This window comes from Pipistrellus hanaki (genome assembly GCF_964339955.1).
Source record: "Pipistrellus hanaki genome assembly, chromosome: 18".
Lineage (NCBI taxonomy): Eukaryota > Metazoa > Chordata > Mammalia > Chiroptera > Vespertilionidae > Pipistrellus > Pipistrellus hanaki.
In genome coordinates, this window is record NC_140520.1 from 14981716 (window position 1) to 14999437 (window position 17722).

Consider the following 17722-nt stretch of genomic DNA (forward strand, 5'->3'; position numbering starts at 1 on the left):
CCTTATCCTGTGTTTTTTTTTTTTCTTTTTTCTTTCCTCTCCACCATTTCCTGTGACTGGTCTGTTTTGAGTGATGCATTGGGGAGAAGACCTGTGGCAGATACATTCAGCTGCCTGTCAGGAGTAATTAAAACCATTTGTGTTATTGCTTTCCTTGGTCCCAGCTGACCCTTTGATGCTTTGGTGTCTATGCCAGAAAACTACCTCTTATAATCATTGGAGGCCAGTGTTTTTGCAGAGGTCACTGCAAGCTAATTAAGTAAATATGTGAAAAATAGTTTTAAATTATCTCAATTAGCAGAGTGTGTGTATACATGTATCTAGAGTAAGGGTTGAGAAGAGACTTTTTAAATGATAACTGACTTGCAGAGTTCGTGATTTGGGGCCAGAGAACTATGCATATACAGCACCTTTGTACGTTCATTAAGTTGGTATAACTTGACCTTTTGCTGTATGACAGGCTGTGCTAGTTTCTGAAAATAAACATATAGAAAATGTCCAAGAAGATCATGGCTCAGTAATGGGAAAGACAGATACATAAATAATAATAAATCAGGATAAAAAGAATAAAAGAGTGGCCTGTACAAAGAGTTAGAGTAATATAGAAAATGAAGTGCCTGACTATACCTCTGGGAGGCTATACAGGATCATTCATCCAACACATTTTTTGAATGCCTACTATGTGCCATGCACTGCTCTAGATCTCAGGATATACCAGGAAATAAAACCCAAAGGCTTTGTGTAGTTTGTATTTTAGAAGAGATAGGGATGTAATAAATATAGAATTTGTAAATTATTTTATGTTAGAAAATGGTAAGTTTTTTGGGGAAAGGAGAAAGCACAGTAAAGTAAGGGAGGTTGGGAGTCATGGAGGAAGGTTGTGATTTCAAACAGTGGTATTCGTTTCATTAGAGAGGTGACATTTGAGCAAAGATGTGAAGAGGGTGAAGCCATTGGCTCAATGGGTAGCCGGTACAAATGCCCTGTCTTGAGTGTGCCTGTCCTATTTGAGAAACAGCAAGGGTATCAGTGCAGCTGCCACAGAGTAAAGGAGGATAGAGTAGAATAAGATATGTGGGTTAGGGAGATGAGTGGGGCCAGATCATGTAGTGTCATGTGGTTTATGGAAAGGACTTTTACTTTTATTCTGATTGGGGTGGGGAGACACTGTAGTTTTGAGCAGAGAAATGACATGTGCCTTGTTTAAAAGAGTTCCTCTGACACTATGTTGATTAAAGAAAACGGGGTGGGGGTGGGGAGGAATGGAGGAGGGAAAAGAGAGGAGGACGGAGCAAGGATGGAAACAAAGAGATCAGTTAGAACAGGGACTGGTAAGCTATGGCTCATAGTTCAAATCCAGCTGGCTGCTTTTTTGTAAATAAACTTTTATTAGAACATAGCTGTGTCCATTTGCACTACAACAGTAGCGGTAAATGCCATAATGATTGAATGCCTGCAAAGCAGAAATACTTACTTCATAACCCTTTGCAAAAAAATAAAATAAAATGCTGATCCCTAAATTACAAGTTGTAGCAATTCAGGACAGAAGTGATGGTGGCTCCAACCAGGGTGGTGTCACTGAAGGAAGAGAGAAGTGTTTGGATTCCAGATATACTACTATTTGAAATGAAAGCCAATTGGATTTGCTTGTGTGTGTGGATGTATAATAAAGAGAGAAATCAAAGATAGTAAAGTTTTTGGCCTGAATCACCAGTGGTGAGAGATCAGGAATTAAAACAGCTTAAACTCAACATTTGTGAGGTTTTAGAAGATATCAAGTGAAGATGTTGAGTCAACTGAATATGTGAACTGAAGTTCAGAAGAGACATCTGGCTAGAGATGGAAAGTTAGCATGGAGATGGTAGACAGAGTTCAGATTCTAGATGAGAATACAAAAGAATGAATGAAAATAGTGCAGAAGACAAAGGATGAGCCCTGGAGCACTTAAACATTGAGAGTTTGGGAAGAAAAGGAAAAATAACAGTAAAGAACACTAAGAGGTAACCAATGAAGTCAACCTAGGGTAGGATGTCCTGAAAGCTGAGTGAAGAAAGTACATCAAGGAGGACAGGGGGATCAACTGTATTAAATCTTTCTAAGAAATTAAGTGAGAGGAGAACTGAAAATTGACCAATACAGTTTGGGTAGAGTAGTAATAAGTGATTAAGAATTACAAAGAATTAATATAGCTAGCTCTTTCAAGGAGTTTTGCTAGAAAGGGAAACACATTTGCAAATAACTAAGGTAGTATCAGGCAAGGGAAGTAGGGCTAGGGCACTAAGGAAAGGGGAAGACATATGACTCAGGAAATACACTGGTCTGGCTGAGAAAAAAAAAAGAGGTTTAGTATTTGAATGCAAAGGTGCCTTATAAAACTCAGGGACAAGAGTGCAGCTGACAGAGTGACTCATTCTCTCTTGTTGGTTCTTGATCTTGCTCTCAGTTCTCACTTCACTGGGAGGGGTCACCAGTGGTTTGGCACTGTGTCTCACTTCTTGTCCAATCACTTGCACAATATGTCTGTGTGTATTCCATCCTGTTCACCCCAGCTGTGGGCCACAATTGAGGGAGACAGTTAAAGGAGGAGGAGAGCTAGGAAGAAGCTCCAAAACTGTTTTCAGTTTCTGAGTGTCTTCGGTGACTGACATCAGGAAGTAATAGGACAATTTAAAATCATGTAACACGCTCAAGCTATGTACAAGAAATGCAGCTAAACAGCCTCTTTATAGGAACTCTTGAAAAAGAGTGCCTTGGGAAGGCAGCCAGGCCTTGCTCATGGGACCTTAGCAAGAATAAGGCTACAATTTCCCTGCACCACTGGATGAAACATGTGTATAGAAAGGATTTGGGTTGTTGCAATAAGAACAAAAGGATGTCATGGATGATTGTCTGTGTCTCAGCCCCTCTAGGAATATTTGTCAAGAAGGAAAAAGGAATGTGGCAGACAGCCCTCTGTGTCTACCAGATGTTCTCTGACAATATGTATTGTTAAAACTGAAATTTAAATTATGAGAACCAGACCCATCACACAATGAAATATCCGGGGACATTTGAGTCCATTCATTAGGCCTTTCTTAGTGTTGCTCTGGGTCCAGCTACAATTTCTTGACGTGAAATGATAGTCTGTCTCTAGGATATCAGCCCTTTGGCACTGTCTCTAGCTCAGAAGGACTTCTCAGTACACCTTTTGGAGTGATGGATGGCATCTTGGTAGTGAGAGCAAGGTAATTACTTCTCTCAGTCAACATGCTGTGTCTGGAAGAGGTGTGAAGTCATGGACAGTTTCAGAGAGGCAGCTGTCCATTGGCTAAACTTTGTATGGGCCAGGCTCTTTATTCCTCATCACTGTAATTACATTTAGTGGTTACTAATCTGAGGACAGGGTCCAGACAGAGATTAATAAGAGACCCTACTTAACCTTCTCTGGAATGTGGGCAGATCCTGGGGCCAAAAGGCCTGACTTCAGAAAAAAATGGCTTAAGGATCAAAGAGCCCATATAATTTAATGTGGAATATTAGACCCCTGGATAAGGAAAGATGAGTGCTCTTAATAAAAGCTCTGATATGGAGCTTGGTGAAGATGCTCAAGTCACTTTTCCCTTGTAGGTTTAGCCCAATAATCAGGAAGAGAGGTGAGGCCAAGTGACTTAGTGTATGAACATATATATGTAAATTCTAATTTCTGCTGGAAATAATTATGAATTACTTTAAATCTGAAATGTGATAATCATGACCCCTCCTTCAGAGATGCATATAAGAAAAATTTCCAAAACTTTCAAGTGAATAAGAAGGACATGATTCATTTGCTCAACTGTTTATTCATCCACTAAGCTGACAAGTACTCATTTGTGCCTAATACATGCCAAACCTTGTATAAGGATTAGAGATACCATGGAGAGCAAAACAGATTTAAATCACTTTAATTTGGTGAAGGGCAGACATGAAATGAGCAATGATTTCAATTATGGTCAATGTTATGAAGCAAACATACAAGATAGAAGATAATGGAGTGGGGATGCCTCATGTACATTTGAAGATCTAGGAAGGCCTTTCTCCTTGGTTAATGCATCTTGGATTCTTTGACATTCCACTCAGGGGCTGTTTATGAAATTAGTGCATCAGTGAAATTCTCTGAACGGGGTCCCCATAAAAATCAGAGGATGATTGTGGATCTGGAAAGGGAAGAAGTTTCCCTTTTTCTCACATTCTTCCACAAGGTTTCACTGCTGTTCACAGTTTCATTCCCAGCCTCTAGGAACATCGCTTAGCATGTAGTAGATGTTTAATGAATGTTGGTTGAATAAATGAGACATTTAAAAGCCCACATTTCTCTGCTTCTCTGTTTCTGTTTGAACTGATCAGACCCACACTGGAAGTAAAGAGGCAGATCAAACTTTTGGAGTTATGACCTACAGGACATGTGAATAACTTATAGACAATACCAAAGAAAGATCCTGAAGACAGACTTCAAAGACCAGTTGGAAGGAAAAAAAAACATCTCATGATTGAGGCCTAAAGTTCAGGAAGAGGCAGCAGATCCCTGCCAGTAAAGCCTCTGATGGCAGCCTCACTAGCATTTCGGGGCCTTCACATCAGGTGGCTGAGACCAGGCTTTTTCTCCTTCGGCAGCCTTCAGCACTGCTTTTGAGAAATGAAATGACACCTCTCCAACTTTGAAGAGGCCAATGTGTCAAGTTAAGAGGCAGGATGAGGGGGAAAAAGAAGAGCGAACATTGAGTAATATGACTTTTCCCTTTTCTGTCCTTCATAGCAAACTTTCTAGGAAATAGAAAGTTAATATTTCAGTTGCACTCTGACAACCCTATTGGTAATACAAAATTTCATACCAACCTTGACAGAATACCTGTGCAAACTCTGAAATGGCCATGGCCTTGGACAGAGCTCACAATGATTGCCTAATCTTCATTCAAAAAGTGGTTGCCTCCGTTCATGGCAAAATTCTCCCCTCTTCCCTCACTCTGGGGAGTCCCCAATAGCCATACAGCACGCTCCGTGATCACTGGCTCAGGGATGTGGGAAGTAGGTTAATTGTCTCTACCTCAATTTCTACTTTTAGTTAATAAATAAGAATCCCAGTTCTGTCCCATATTTCTTCCACTCCTTATCTTTAACTTTAGGAAGGTTGGAGTAAAATAAATCTGGTCTCCCAAGGACCTACACTCACTTTGGTGTTCCCGGAATGACTGCACACTCATGCCTCTGGGCCTCTGCATTTGCTGTTTCGTCTGCTTGGTGTGCACATGGCTCACCTTGCACTGCCTTCAGGTCTCTGCTATAATAGAGTTACTTGATTCAAGAGGCCTTTCCAAATTCTCCCCTTTCCTCCCCACTTGCTGTATTTTTCTCTAAAGCATTATCATTATCTGACATTATGTAAAACATACCATGGACATATTTGCTTATCTCTAGAATGCAGGCTTTGCTTTTGTAGTATCATGTCCTCAGCATTCAATAGAGTCCTGCGACAGAGTAGAAGCTCAATAAATATGAGCAAATGAAATGCAACCATAGGGGTAGTACACAAAAACAAAACAAACAAAAATAACATCCCAAAACGAAACAAAAAACCCAAATAGTCCCTATGAGAACAGACACACTAGCACTGAGACTGAACACATTTCCTATTTTTTGCTCAGATTTTACTTTCCAGTTACCAGGCTTCCTCATGGATTTCTTTATTCTCACAGTTCTATGGCTCAACAGCCTCCCTGCATTTCCACGTATCCTCCCAACCCCGAAAGCCTTGCCTGGTTTTACAATGGCAGGAAGGAATGACATAACAATACATCTGGTGACCCACTTATGGGCCACACTTACAGCTAGCCTGTGTTGAAGGCACTGTTTTAAATAGACCACCCTGAATGTTACAGTAGATTGTGCCTTCCTGCCAATAAGCTCAGAAGTTTTATAAATAAAAAGATGATGAAGAAAAGAGTTCTCCCTGTCTCTCTCTCTCCTTTTCCCGTTAATCCACATGGAGAATTTTACTGTACTAAGCAATTCAGCCCAGGGACCTGATTCTTTTGGTTCAGAATCTGCCTATTAAGATTTGTTGATGCATTAGAGCAGGTTTCTATTTTGGGTTAATCTAGGGAAAACTAGATACCACAGAAACAATCCTTCTGAGTCCCTGAAAGAAACCTAACGTTCAAGAGAGAAAAGGGCAGGCGAATTTACAGCTGTCTCAAGAATGCAGTTGCCATGTATATCCTGACAGGGGGTTCTGTTGTGCTTGGAAGAATAACATGAAAATTCAAGCTCAGAGTGAGCTTTTGCAATATGAAAATGAAAAACCCACCCCAAACTTTCAACTACATCTGAAGCCAACTCTTCTTACGTGTGCAGGGGAGATCTGGTTGCTTTATATGGAAAATCATTTCCTTTTTATTAGCAAGCTCCAGGGTCCTTGTGATCTGAAGAGGCTGCTGCCTTTCAGAGGGCAGTTGTCATGGGGCATTTTTGGCAGAAACAGAGGCCAGAAAGGCTGGAAATCTTATTTTGTAACATTTTATGCCTTTTCAAGGAAGATAAACTGACCTTGAGAGGTTAAAAACAAAACCAACTAACAAAACATAAAAACAAAACCCAACATATCATGAAAACTTTTCCATGCCTCAGCAAGCACATATGTCCAGTAGAAGGAGGCTGTCCTGTTTCTATTATCAACAAGAAACCAAACACAAGACCTCCTCATTGCTTGCTAATTAGACTCATGGTTGATGGGGTGGCATGGTGCTCAGTTTCAGTTCCACATTTTTCTTGCAGTCACCATCCTCACTCTTGCCTTCTTACTATTGTTTGATTGTTCACCTATAACAAGCAAGCCATCCTGATTTCTTCTCATCTCACCAAATTCTGCCAGGAAGTTCCTCTAGCAGGTATGCCTTAAACACTCTAATTCTCAATGATCTATTTTGGAATTAGGTATGTTTTTCATTCTGCTACCTCTATAATTAAATCAAGTAAACTCTTCTCAGCAATCTTCTGACTTGGATGAGCTGTACAACCACCCCTGGATTCTCTACCCAGGAGCCCAGTGCCATGAATTTCAAAAGCCTATAGGCTTCTTCGTTCAACCACAGCCCCACCAGTGCCTCCTCTCTCCACTCCCCCTGCCTCTCAAATGCCTCTAGCCCACACATTCTGTACTTTACCATCATTCACTAATATGGAATCCTCTCTTTGTTCATGTTTCCTAGCCTCCAGCCCTCCTAGTGCCAATGTGGTCCACTTGTTGAATGATCCTGTCAGGCAGCTCTGGCTCATTACAAAATGAGTATGCCCAACCCTACAGTTCCATATGGCCTCACGGTATTCTTGTAATTGCATTCCTTGTCTACAGTAGGCAAAATTAAACACATGCTATGATGGGGGTATGTTTTAAACTGATTCCCAAGGCAGACTTGAATAGAAAATTAGTGAGGTCTCCTTTAGGAATTTTTCCATCTGTTGGCCCCTTCCTAAAGTGATATTTCCTGATAGTTAATGTTTTCAGTCAGATAACATAAAATGCCTGCTTCTGGATTTTGCTTTTAGGTCTTCAGATCACATGGTGAGGATTTAAAGTGGGGACTATAATAAAACCTAAGCGGTATGTACTTGATAATCCCAAGGAAAATTGAGGGTAAGGGTAGAGGAATAAGTAAAGATGGATTTATGTAATAATTACAGCCATCACTTACTGAGGAACTACTTTGGGCCAGGCACTAACTAGGTATTTTATATATGTTCTCTTAATTAAATGTAACCAGAAAATGTTAATTCAGAGTTATCACTGGAACTTACCTTCTAGTTTATTTCCTAGGTTGTTATTTTTCTGTCTGTGATATTTAAAGCATAACCTAAGAAGGTGAGAAATATGATTCAACTCTTTCCTCTTTTATGTGGTTAAGAATCTTAATGTCTTAAACTAGGAATGGGAATGATAATACCTATTTAATGTAATAGATGTGACCAGAAAATTAGATATTATAATTAAGGGGTGAATCACAGTGACTGTGTTATAATAGATGATAAATGAAATACCTTGATATATGTTTCTGGCAAGGGAGGAGGCACCCAGGACAAGACTGTTGGTATTAAAATTATTTATACAAGGTTTTGTGAATGAAAAATTATGCCATGATTGGTAAAGTTTCTGGGTACCTTAAAAAAATGAACCCATGGGTGGGTGTTCAAAGAGCTAGTGAGTAAAAGGGAAAGTTGTAAACACACACACACACACACACGCACGCACGCACACACACACGCACATGCACACGCACAGGCACACTACCCCTGAGTCCTATGGATAGAACAGTAAACCAAGGTTCACTTACACAGCTCCCATAACAAACGAGCATATGGTGAGCATTTGAGAGACAGAAACACACACCCTTCAAGGAAGCACTTAAGTTCTTGGGAATTCAGGAAGAATAGAAAAAGAATGTCTTAAACATGAGAAGAAATGAGAAAATTAGGGAACATCTCAGTGGTTTATTCTTTTTTAAAATTTGCAACCAGGAGTGTGTGTCTGTGTTTAGACCTCTGAGCTAAGATGCATTCCTCCACTCTATGACCTGGAGAAAATGGATCTACTGCCCTTTAATCCATGACCACTGTAGATCAAGTTACCTCTTTGAAAGAACTTGTCTTTCTCTGGCCAACTAAATGAATTGAAATTGATGTACTTAATTGTTTTCTAAATTGCAATTTTTCTCCCCCAGATGTTTTTTATCAGTGTTGAGCCCAATGGGCTCTGTCAGTCACACGGGGAGATGAAGTCATGTGGTAATAAAAGAGAAGGGGTTGGGGGAGGAAGGGAAATGCCATACAATATATTGTCTAATTGAAAAATGTGCCACATAAATGCTGACCTTGAAATTTGCCCCTCCCAAGGGCTCCTCACAACAAACAATGCACACATCTTCTGCCCTGAAAAGATTAGACTTCTCTCATGTCTCTGTTATTAATTCAGGTCAATGCAGGAGTTTCCTTTCTTTGCCTTTCTTGGGTGAAATCACTCTACTGGAATTGCAAAGTAGGGTAATAAGATTCCAAAGTAAAAGCTTAAAGGCAAGAGGTGAGGGCATCAGGCCAGAGGATGGAGGTTAGGGCGATGAAGGTAGCATTAGCTCAAGCTCTAACTTCCTAGAGGGGAGAATGAGAGCTAGCAATAATATCTATGGATGTGTGTGTGTGTGAGAGATGGTTGCTAGAGATAATTCAATCTGAAACAGAGGGGGATCTAGCGGGAATATGGCACTTGGGAAAGTTGGTAAATCTCAGGCTCAAATGTATACCAAGGAAAGCTGGAAACATAAGTGGTGTGGAGCAGGTAGGACAAACAAAGAGAAAATTTGGATGTGTTTCTTATAGCAGGAAGGAGAGAGCTGCAGATGGAGGACTCATGACATCATTGAGAGAGACAGTAAGATAGGGAGAGAGCTGATACAAACAAACCTAGAGAAGTAAATGGAAAGACCCCCTTTTCCAACTCCCCACGATGGCTTCAGTACAATAGTGTAGGTCCAGAAGGTCCTCTGAGAGATCTTTCTAGTCCTCCACCTATGTTCATTTATGCTACACTTTACCGTGACTGCACAAAACCAGTCAAGTTTTTTCTTAGACTCTGTGTAGGAAATGGCTTGTAACCAATGGGATGGTAACTGAGGGTCTTTTATCAGCCCTCACTGTCAAGACCTCCCTCTAGTATGAGAAAAAAAAAAAAGTCTCTTTCCTCTTATCCTGTCATCACTGAAGGAGAAGGACACCTGGTCATTATAGAAGAAACCCAATGAATCACTCATTTAATTTTTTATTCGTTTAATTTAGCTGTACCTCACATTTGACTAAAACAAACTCCAGGGACTTCTCCAAGTTCTTTGATTGCACTGGAATCTTAATGAATCAACCACTTCTTTGAAATACGAGGACTATTGCCCAAGGTTTATAATCCTTTGTAATTTTCTTTGTAGTGGTATTTGGAGTAACAAGATTTAAACTGCACGAGGGTCAACCATATATAATACCGTGTTTCCCCGAAAATAAGACATCCTCCGAAAATAAGACCTAGCGCATGGAAAGATAAGACATCCCCTGAAAATAAGACCTAGTGCAACTTTGGGAGAAAAAAATTAATATAAGACATTGTCTTATTTTCGGGGACACAGTGTAGCAAAGCTTTAAGGGGGAGGGAAATCACACTGTATTAAGACACAGATGATCAGGGGTTTTTGTGTGTGAACTAAAATTTATTTTAACCTCTCTTCCTTAGTTCTTCTCTGGGTTAAAATCATGGCCACTGTCATTGCCCTGATAATCATCATCATCACTTTTCTCTTCCTCTTATCTTCTGAACCTCTTTCTTTTCCTCCAATTTTCCCTCTTTGCCTTCCTGTGTCTTCTAACTCCTTCTCCCCATTTTCTTGCCTATTCTTCTACTTCTTTTTTCTTTAGCTCCCCTACCCTCCTTCTCCCACCCGCCCCCGTCTCTTCTTTTTCTTTTTTTGTTTTCCTTCTCTTCTTCCTCTTGTTTCAATTTGTTCTTACCCATTCTTATTTCCTCCTTCTCTTTTTTTTATACTTATTTTTTGGCTTTTATTTTGTACCAAGATTTAGAGAATCCTGTTACTTATGTCATCCCAGTAACAGCCCTAGATATTATTTTTAAGTGAGGCAATTAGGTATCAGAGAAATTAAGTAATTTTCCCATCCAAATGTCTAGTAAAATGTGACTCTGATCTATCGGATTCCAAATGCACACTTTTAGCAAAAACCTCTCTAGGAAGGGGTAATAAATATCTGGGGCAGAAAAAAAATTAAATCAAATTACAAGTAAAATTCAAGTTTGTAGTGAAATCATAGAGGAATGACAATACAGAAAAATCCTTTAAGTATAAATAATTATTTTTATGAGATCTTTTTAAAAAAATATATTTTATTGATTTTTTACAGAGAGGAAGGGAGAGATATAGAGAGCTAGAAATGTCGATGAGAGAGAAACATCGACCAGCTGCCTCTTGCACTTCCCCTACTGGGGATGTGCCCGCAGCCCAGGTACATGCCCTTGACCGGAATCGAACCTGGGACCTTTCAGTCTGCAGACTGATGCTCTACCACTGAGCCAAACCAGTTTTGGCTATTTTTAATTAGATCTTAAAGGGGATTCTAAGTACTTAACATTTCTTCTGAAATGAACATTTGTATTATCAAGTAATAGCAGACCAAACTACAATTGTTATACTCTATACTAAAAGAAGTCTGGACACAGGATTGTTCCAAGGCAATAGTAGCGGCTCAATTCTGTCACTAAGGTTCTCTTTTCTTCTCCTCTTTTCACTCTAACATTGTTAGTATGCTGGGTTTTGATTCTTAGACTTGTATCGCATTATGGTAACATGGCTGCCAGCCTCCAACATCACATTCTCACTTCATTAGGGGGATTTTTTTCCCTGTGAGATTTAGTCTTTTTCTTTCTTAAAAAAAAAGAAAATGGTTTCCAGAAGTTTCTCTCACTTTACTTTCCCAGTAGATTTTCTCTATGCTTCACTAGCCAGATCTGAGTCACGTGCCCACCTTTGATTACTGACAAAGGTAATGGAATGGCAAGTGGGGACAGAGAAGGGGCTAAACTGTTTGCTTCCTAAATATATCCAGTTTAATTACCAGATAACGAGGGGGATGTTGGGTAGACAATGAACAATACCCACTATAACACCTTATCTATTTCCAAGGGAAAAATGTCTTCCTTAATCTCCCTCAACTGAGAGCAGGCCCATATGGATATTTTGTCTTAAGGAAACAAAGATGGCGAGGAAGCCAGAATTCTGTGAAAGATTATAGTTAAGTTTGACTCTCCCTTTCAAACTTTCAGATATTCTGTTAGTATTCTAATCTAAATAGCAGGAAAACTTTGAGCAGGAAAATGGAGGAGAATGATTTAAAATTAAAGAGCAAGACAAGCTTTATTTTTTTGAGAGACGATATGGCCAAGTGAGGGATAGGTATGTAAGTAAGTAAACATGTGTCACTAAAGATGGATGAAGCTTTACATGTGGCATAGCACATGAAGAAACAGAACTAACTACAATTATGACAAAGGGGTGAAGTAGACATGGGCTCTGGGAAGACTGAAAGATTCAGAAGCAGCATCCTTACTTTTTGTATGTGAAACCATCACAGTGAGTCAAGAATCTTTAGGATAATATAATATCTCAGATAGCTGATAATAACATAATGCTTACACCGTATCAGGCACTATTCTTAGCATTTTACCTATGTTAAGTCATTTTACTGTGGTGATTGCATAATGAGGCAAGGTCTATTATAATCCCTTTATTAGATGAAGAAACTGTGACACGTACAATTTAAGTAAGAACCTTCCCAAACTTACAGTTTGTAAAAGGCAGATTTATGATTTTTTTTGTTAATTTCTTAACATAAAATTAGCCTTTCCATTGTTATCTCTCTATCAACCTCTGACACCCTCCCACCCCCCTTTTTTAACCACTCTATTGTCGTACTGAATTGTGGCAGGGTGGCAAGTTAATACTTCAGAAGCATGGCTAATGGAAAAACCACTCAAGACTGTTATGGGGTTGAAGATAACAGGACACACATGACAATGATAAATTGAATGATATTTGGAGAAAGAAATGAGGATCAGTTATAGTTTGAATGGGAACATGTTGGAGAGGAAGAAATTTGCAGAGAAATAATCAGACATTTCAAGTTGATTGCTAACCAACTGAGTTCTTCCATTTTCCACCTGAGAGTAGAGCAGAGTGAGTTGATGGGACTGCTGTCCAGGCAGTCCTTTCATCCCCTTTTTTTCCTCACCATCTCTCTGGTTCCAGTGAACCTTGACAGCACTACTAGACTGCTCTACCAGAGTACCTTGTCCCAACATGGAGAAAGTGCTTCTAATATCCTACACACCTACAGTGGGATGGAGAATGGGTCAAGGGGCCTTCATTTTGGTGGCATTTATTGTCTAATCAGGGATGTAGCCCTCAGTGACAACATCTGCCTATCAGATGATGGATATATCAGTGGGCTAACCATCCAAGGTATTGGGGTAACACCAAGATACCTTTGAGGCTTGAGTCACAATATGGTGGTTCCTTGTTTGTCAATATGGCAGGACAGTATGTCCTTTCTAAACCTTGTTTTCTGGTGGTGAATGGCATCTCTGGGGCAGCAATTAGTTATTCTTGATTAATGAAGAAACAAGTCAGAAAGTACTTTCATATATGCCTCTGCACATGGTCAGATGGAACTATGGAAATCCATGAGTATATCCCAGGCTCCATCTGCATGCATCCCGATAGCTGTATTTTCATAGAACGGAAAACCTACAGCGCTTAATGCATTTCAAGGTAATGTATCTCATTTAAATCTTTCTCTTTACAGATGAGAAAACTGAGGTTGAGAGAGATTAAATGATTTACCAAATTAACCCAGAGAGCACTAGTACTGTAACACATGTTGTTCAACCTAGGATCCCATACACACCCACCTGGCTTGGATCAATGACATTCTCTGGAAATACAGATATATTTAGTATAGAAAAGGGACTGCAGAAACTGGACTAGGGAAGAGGGGAGTGAGAACCAACCGACTCAGATCTTTGCTTGAAAGTGAGGCTCACTGGGTGCTAAATTGCAGGAGGGTCCATCCCTTTGATTAAAGATCTTTCAGGCAAAGTAGTCTTCTCATCCACATGAAAGTCAGGAATTCTTCCATAAGGCAACTCAAGGAGGTCATTTACCAAATAGCTCCTTGTTCCCACCAAGAAATAATTGCATTCAGTTAGGAGAGTGGTGTTTTTGTTTGTTTGTTTGTTTTTTAGAATTGGCTGGCCCAATGTTAAGCTGCATTGTAAACTGAATACATTTGCTTTTCTTCGTACTTTTCCTTTTGCTTTAAAATTCCCTGTAATTTTACGTTATTTTTTTAAATGAGAATTTGTTCTGTAATGATAATATGAGCTCTTGGTTTGGAAAAAAAAAGTTTAAAAAAAAATAATACAAAAGAATACCTAGCAAGAAGAAAACCTATATGCACACCTATGTTCATAGCAGCACAATTTACCATAGTTAAGATTTGGAAAAAGCCTAAGTGCCCATCAGCAGATGAGTGGATTAAAAAACTGTGGTACGTCTAGACAATGGAATATTACACTGTGCTAAAAAAGAAGGAATTCCTACCATTTGCAACAACATGGATGGACCTGGAGAGCATTATGCTAAGTGAAATAAGCCAGTCAGAGAAAGAAAAGTATCACATGATCTCACTCAGTTGTGGAATATAATGAACAACATAAACTGATGAATAAAAACAATTCCCAAGACAGAAACATTGATCAGACCATCAAACCTTGGAGGGAAGGTATGGGAGGGTGGGGGTAAGGAGGAGAGATCAACCAAAGGACTTGTATGCATGCATATGTGCCTAACCAATGGACACAGACAACAGGGGGTGAGGGCATGAGTGGGGGTGGAGTAGGGGGGATAAATGGTGGACTAAGGACACATGTAATACCTTAGTCCAGTGTTTTTCAACGTTTTTTGGGCAAAGGCACACTTGTTTCATGAAAAAAATCACGAGGCACACCACCATTAGAAAATGTTAAAAAATTTAACTCTGTGCCTATATTGACTATATATAAAGTAATTCTCTTGAATAGGAATCAAATAAACACAAAGAAAGTATTTTATAATTACTTTATTATGAAATATTAAGTAAACAAAATAGTGAAAAATTATAAAATTCTTGTCTTGTCTGCACCTACGGCACACCAGGCAACATCTCGCGGCACACTAGTGTGCCGCGGAACAGCGGTTGAAAAACGCTGCCTTAGTCAATAAAGAAATTTTAAAAATAATAATACAAAAGAATACCTAGCAAGAAGAAAACCTGCATTTGAATTCTGACCCTTAGGCTTCTAGTTCTCTGTTCTAAAGACAAACTTCTTTTTTCCTATGCAATGTCTATATAAGTACATATTAATATGTAACTGCCTCTTTTTGTAAACATGGTAACATATTATTCTCACTGCATTGTACCCTGGCTTTTTTCACTTATTGTTTCTTAGAAATTATTACCTATCAGTATATAGGTATTTACATGTTCCTCTTAACTACCCTTAAACTTTAAAGACTGATGAAATATATCCTATTTTACTGTTCCCGTTCCTGTCTTTCTAGTGCCTGTCATGTGGCCAAATGCTAGGAGATGAGGTTAACACAGACGATCACATGAACTGGGACAGGAAATTCTATTGCTTCCAGGCCCAAGAATCCAGGAGGCCCTCTCCATCACCAAAGTTTCCTGGGTAAATGTTCTGTGATGTAATGCCACATTCTGATTCTCGGATGACCTTCTCAGTCTGGCTTAGAGGATGGGGCTCCTGGGGTCCCGAGAAGCCAGCTGGCCTTGCGTTTGTCTTCTGTCGGCTCTGTCGGCGAAGGAGTGTTGTACTCTTAGCCTGAAATTTCTCTGAGGAGATGTTGGGTTTTCCTGGCAGGCAGAGCTTCAGGCTACTCAGCGGAATGTCTCTGGTTCTACAGCTTTAGGAGGAGCCAGGAGGCTTCACTTCCAGGCCAAGGGAAACACTGCTTCAGACTCAAGACCACGACTTGGCAGAGACTGTGGGGCCTGCTGAATTTAGGAGAGGGCTCTCTCATACCCCTTACTTACCCAAACCCACTCTTCCCCACTATAAGTTATAGGAGGATAGACTGACTCAAGAAATCTGGTTTATCCACTGCATACAATTGCCTGGGGGGAATAAATTCCAGTCTCACTTTGATACAATAGGAAGAGCAAGCGCCCCCTTCTCTAGCTGGGAAGGAAGGAGAAGGAAGCCAGAGTCAAAATCAGACATCTCAAGTCTCAGCAGCGGTCTTGGTCTGTGCTTAGACAAATAATCTTGAGGAGACCCAAATCCCCTGTTCACTGCAAAAACAGACAGTGCCAGAGTGAAACAGAATTAAATTGTTTCTCTTTCATGGCAGCTGAAGTGTAAAAACCATTCTACTCTGACCTTGTGGTTGGAATATCCTGACACCTCATAAATTATGCTAAGGGCCCAGGGTCTGGGAGGCCTAGGAGGCTGCAAGTCCTCAGGGGTGTCAGCCCTGCCTCGGCCTCTCTAATGGGCAGACACCACTGTTAGGATGTGGAGGGACGGATGCCATTTCCTTAAAGCCAGTTTCAGAGTGAGGACAGACATGTTCCCCTCTTTTCATGTTTACAGAGTTTGCATGGCCACAGGGCCTGCTTTCACAGAGCGTTTATTAAGGAGGCAGGAAAAGCACGGTGATAGCTCTCCAGTGGGACAGAACCTCTGAGGCGGTTTTAATTAGTGGAAAACAGAGAAAGGGGACAGAGGGAGAGGTGGGAGTGTGAGAGACACAAGATGAAGAGATAGAGAGAAAAAGTGAATAAAGGGGAAAGAAAAGGAAGGAGGGGAGAGGAAATATGAGTGAGAGAAAGAAGCAGCCTCTCTCTTTCTGCTCCCCCTCTCCCTCACCTGGTCACAAGGAAACAAAGAGGCCCCCTCAGGAAGGAACTCCTGCCCTGCCTACCTCCGGGGAGCTTCCTTCAGCTCCTACAGCCATCTGTGCTCTGTACACATTAGGTGCTCCGTACATGTGTGCTGAGTGGAGAGATCCACAGATTGGCCTCTAGGGAGTAAAGGGGATTTATTTTGGGAAACAACAACTATGTACAGCAAAGTCCTTTGGAGCCAACACTTTTCCTGTAGCCCCTTTAAACCATACGGTTTAAAGAATCTGGATATTTGTGGGTGTGTCTGGATGTATTGTGTGTGGGAGCGTGGGTGGGTGGTCTGGATGGTGGGTAATAAGTGACAGGAGGGCCCTTGAAAATATAAAGGCCTCCATAACTACTGTAAAAATAAAACTAGGAACAGCATGCCCAGACCTCCAGCCATGCGGTGACCAAACTTGACCTTGGCAGAGATGAATAATATTGTGGAGATGGATTCAAGAATTATTAGTCAGTGCTTTTGGTCCCTATGGGCTCTTTTTTCAAAAAGAACTGCTGGGTGGGTTTTTGGCAAGGCAAACAACTGCAACAGCCTGTCGGATTCCAGAGGCCTTCCAAGCTCTTTCTAGATTTTGCTATATTGGTGCCCCCCCCCCCCCACACTTTTTTTTAAATTTTAGTTTCTGGTTCTCTTTTTTCTCTAATGAGATGTCTTTTCTGGTTCCCTGTTTGAATAGAGAATGTGATTCCCCCCCCCCCCCCCACTTGCCTCTGGTTTTAATTCCTCCCTTTTCTTGGAAATTATGTCTTATGCCTTCCTCACAGCCAGACAGCCAACCCTGGAGAAGAGAAGATCGCAGGGAGCAGGAGTAAAAAACTGTCTAGATAAGGCTTCAAAGTAGGTCAGAGCAGATTATTTTCTGCCTCTGTCCTAGGGCACAGACTCATGGGAATGTGCCTTGTGCCATGGTGAAGGCAAGCAGGGCCACAGGAAGTATTTTTGAGCCTGTGGCTGCAAATAGTCTACTGAGAGCAGGTCTTATGCTATCCACACCACAACAGTGGACACCTGACAAATTCAAATTGTCGACATATTTCTTCTTGCATATATCTGCTTTCACACTATAGCAAGCTCTCAGATTTAGTTGAGATGTTTTTATTAGAAAAATAGCAATTTCTGTGGGTTGTTAGAAGATCCTTAAACCCT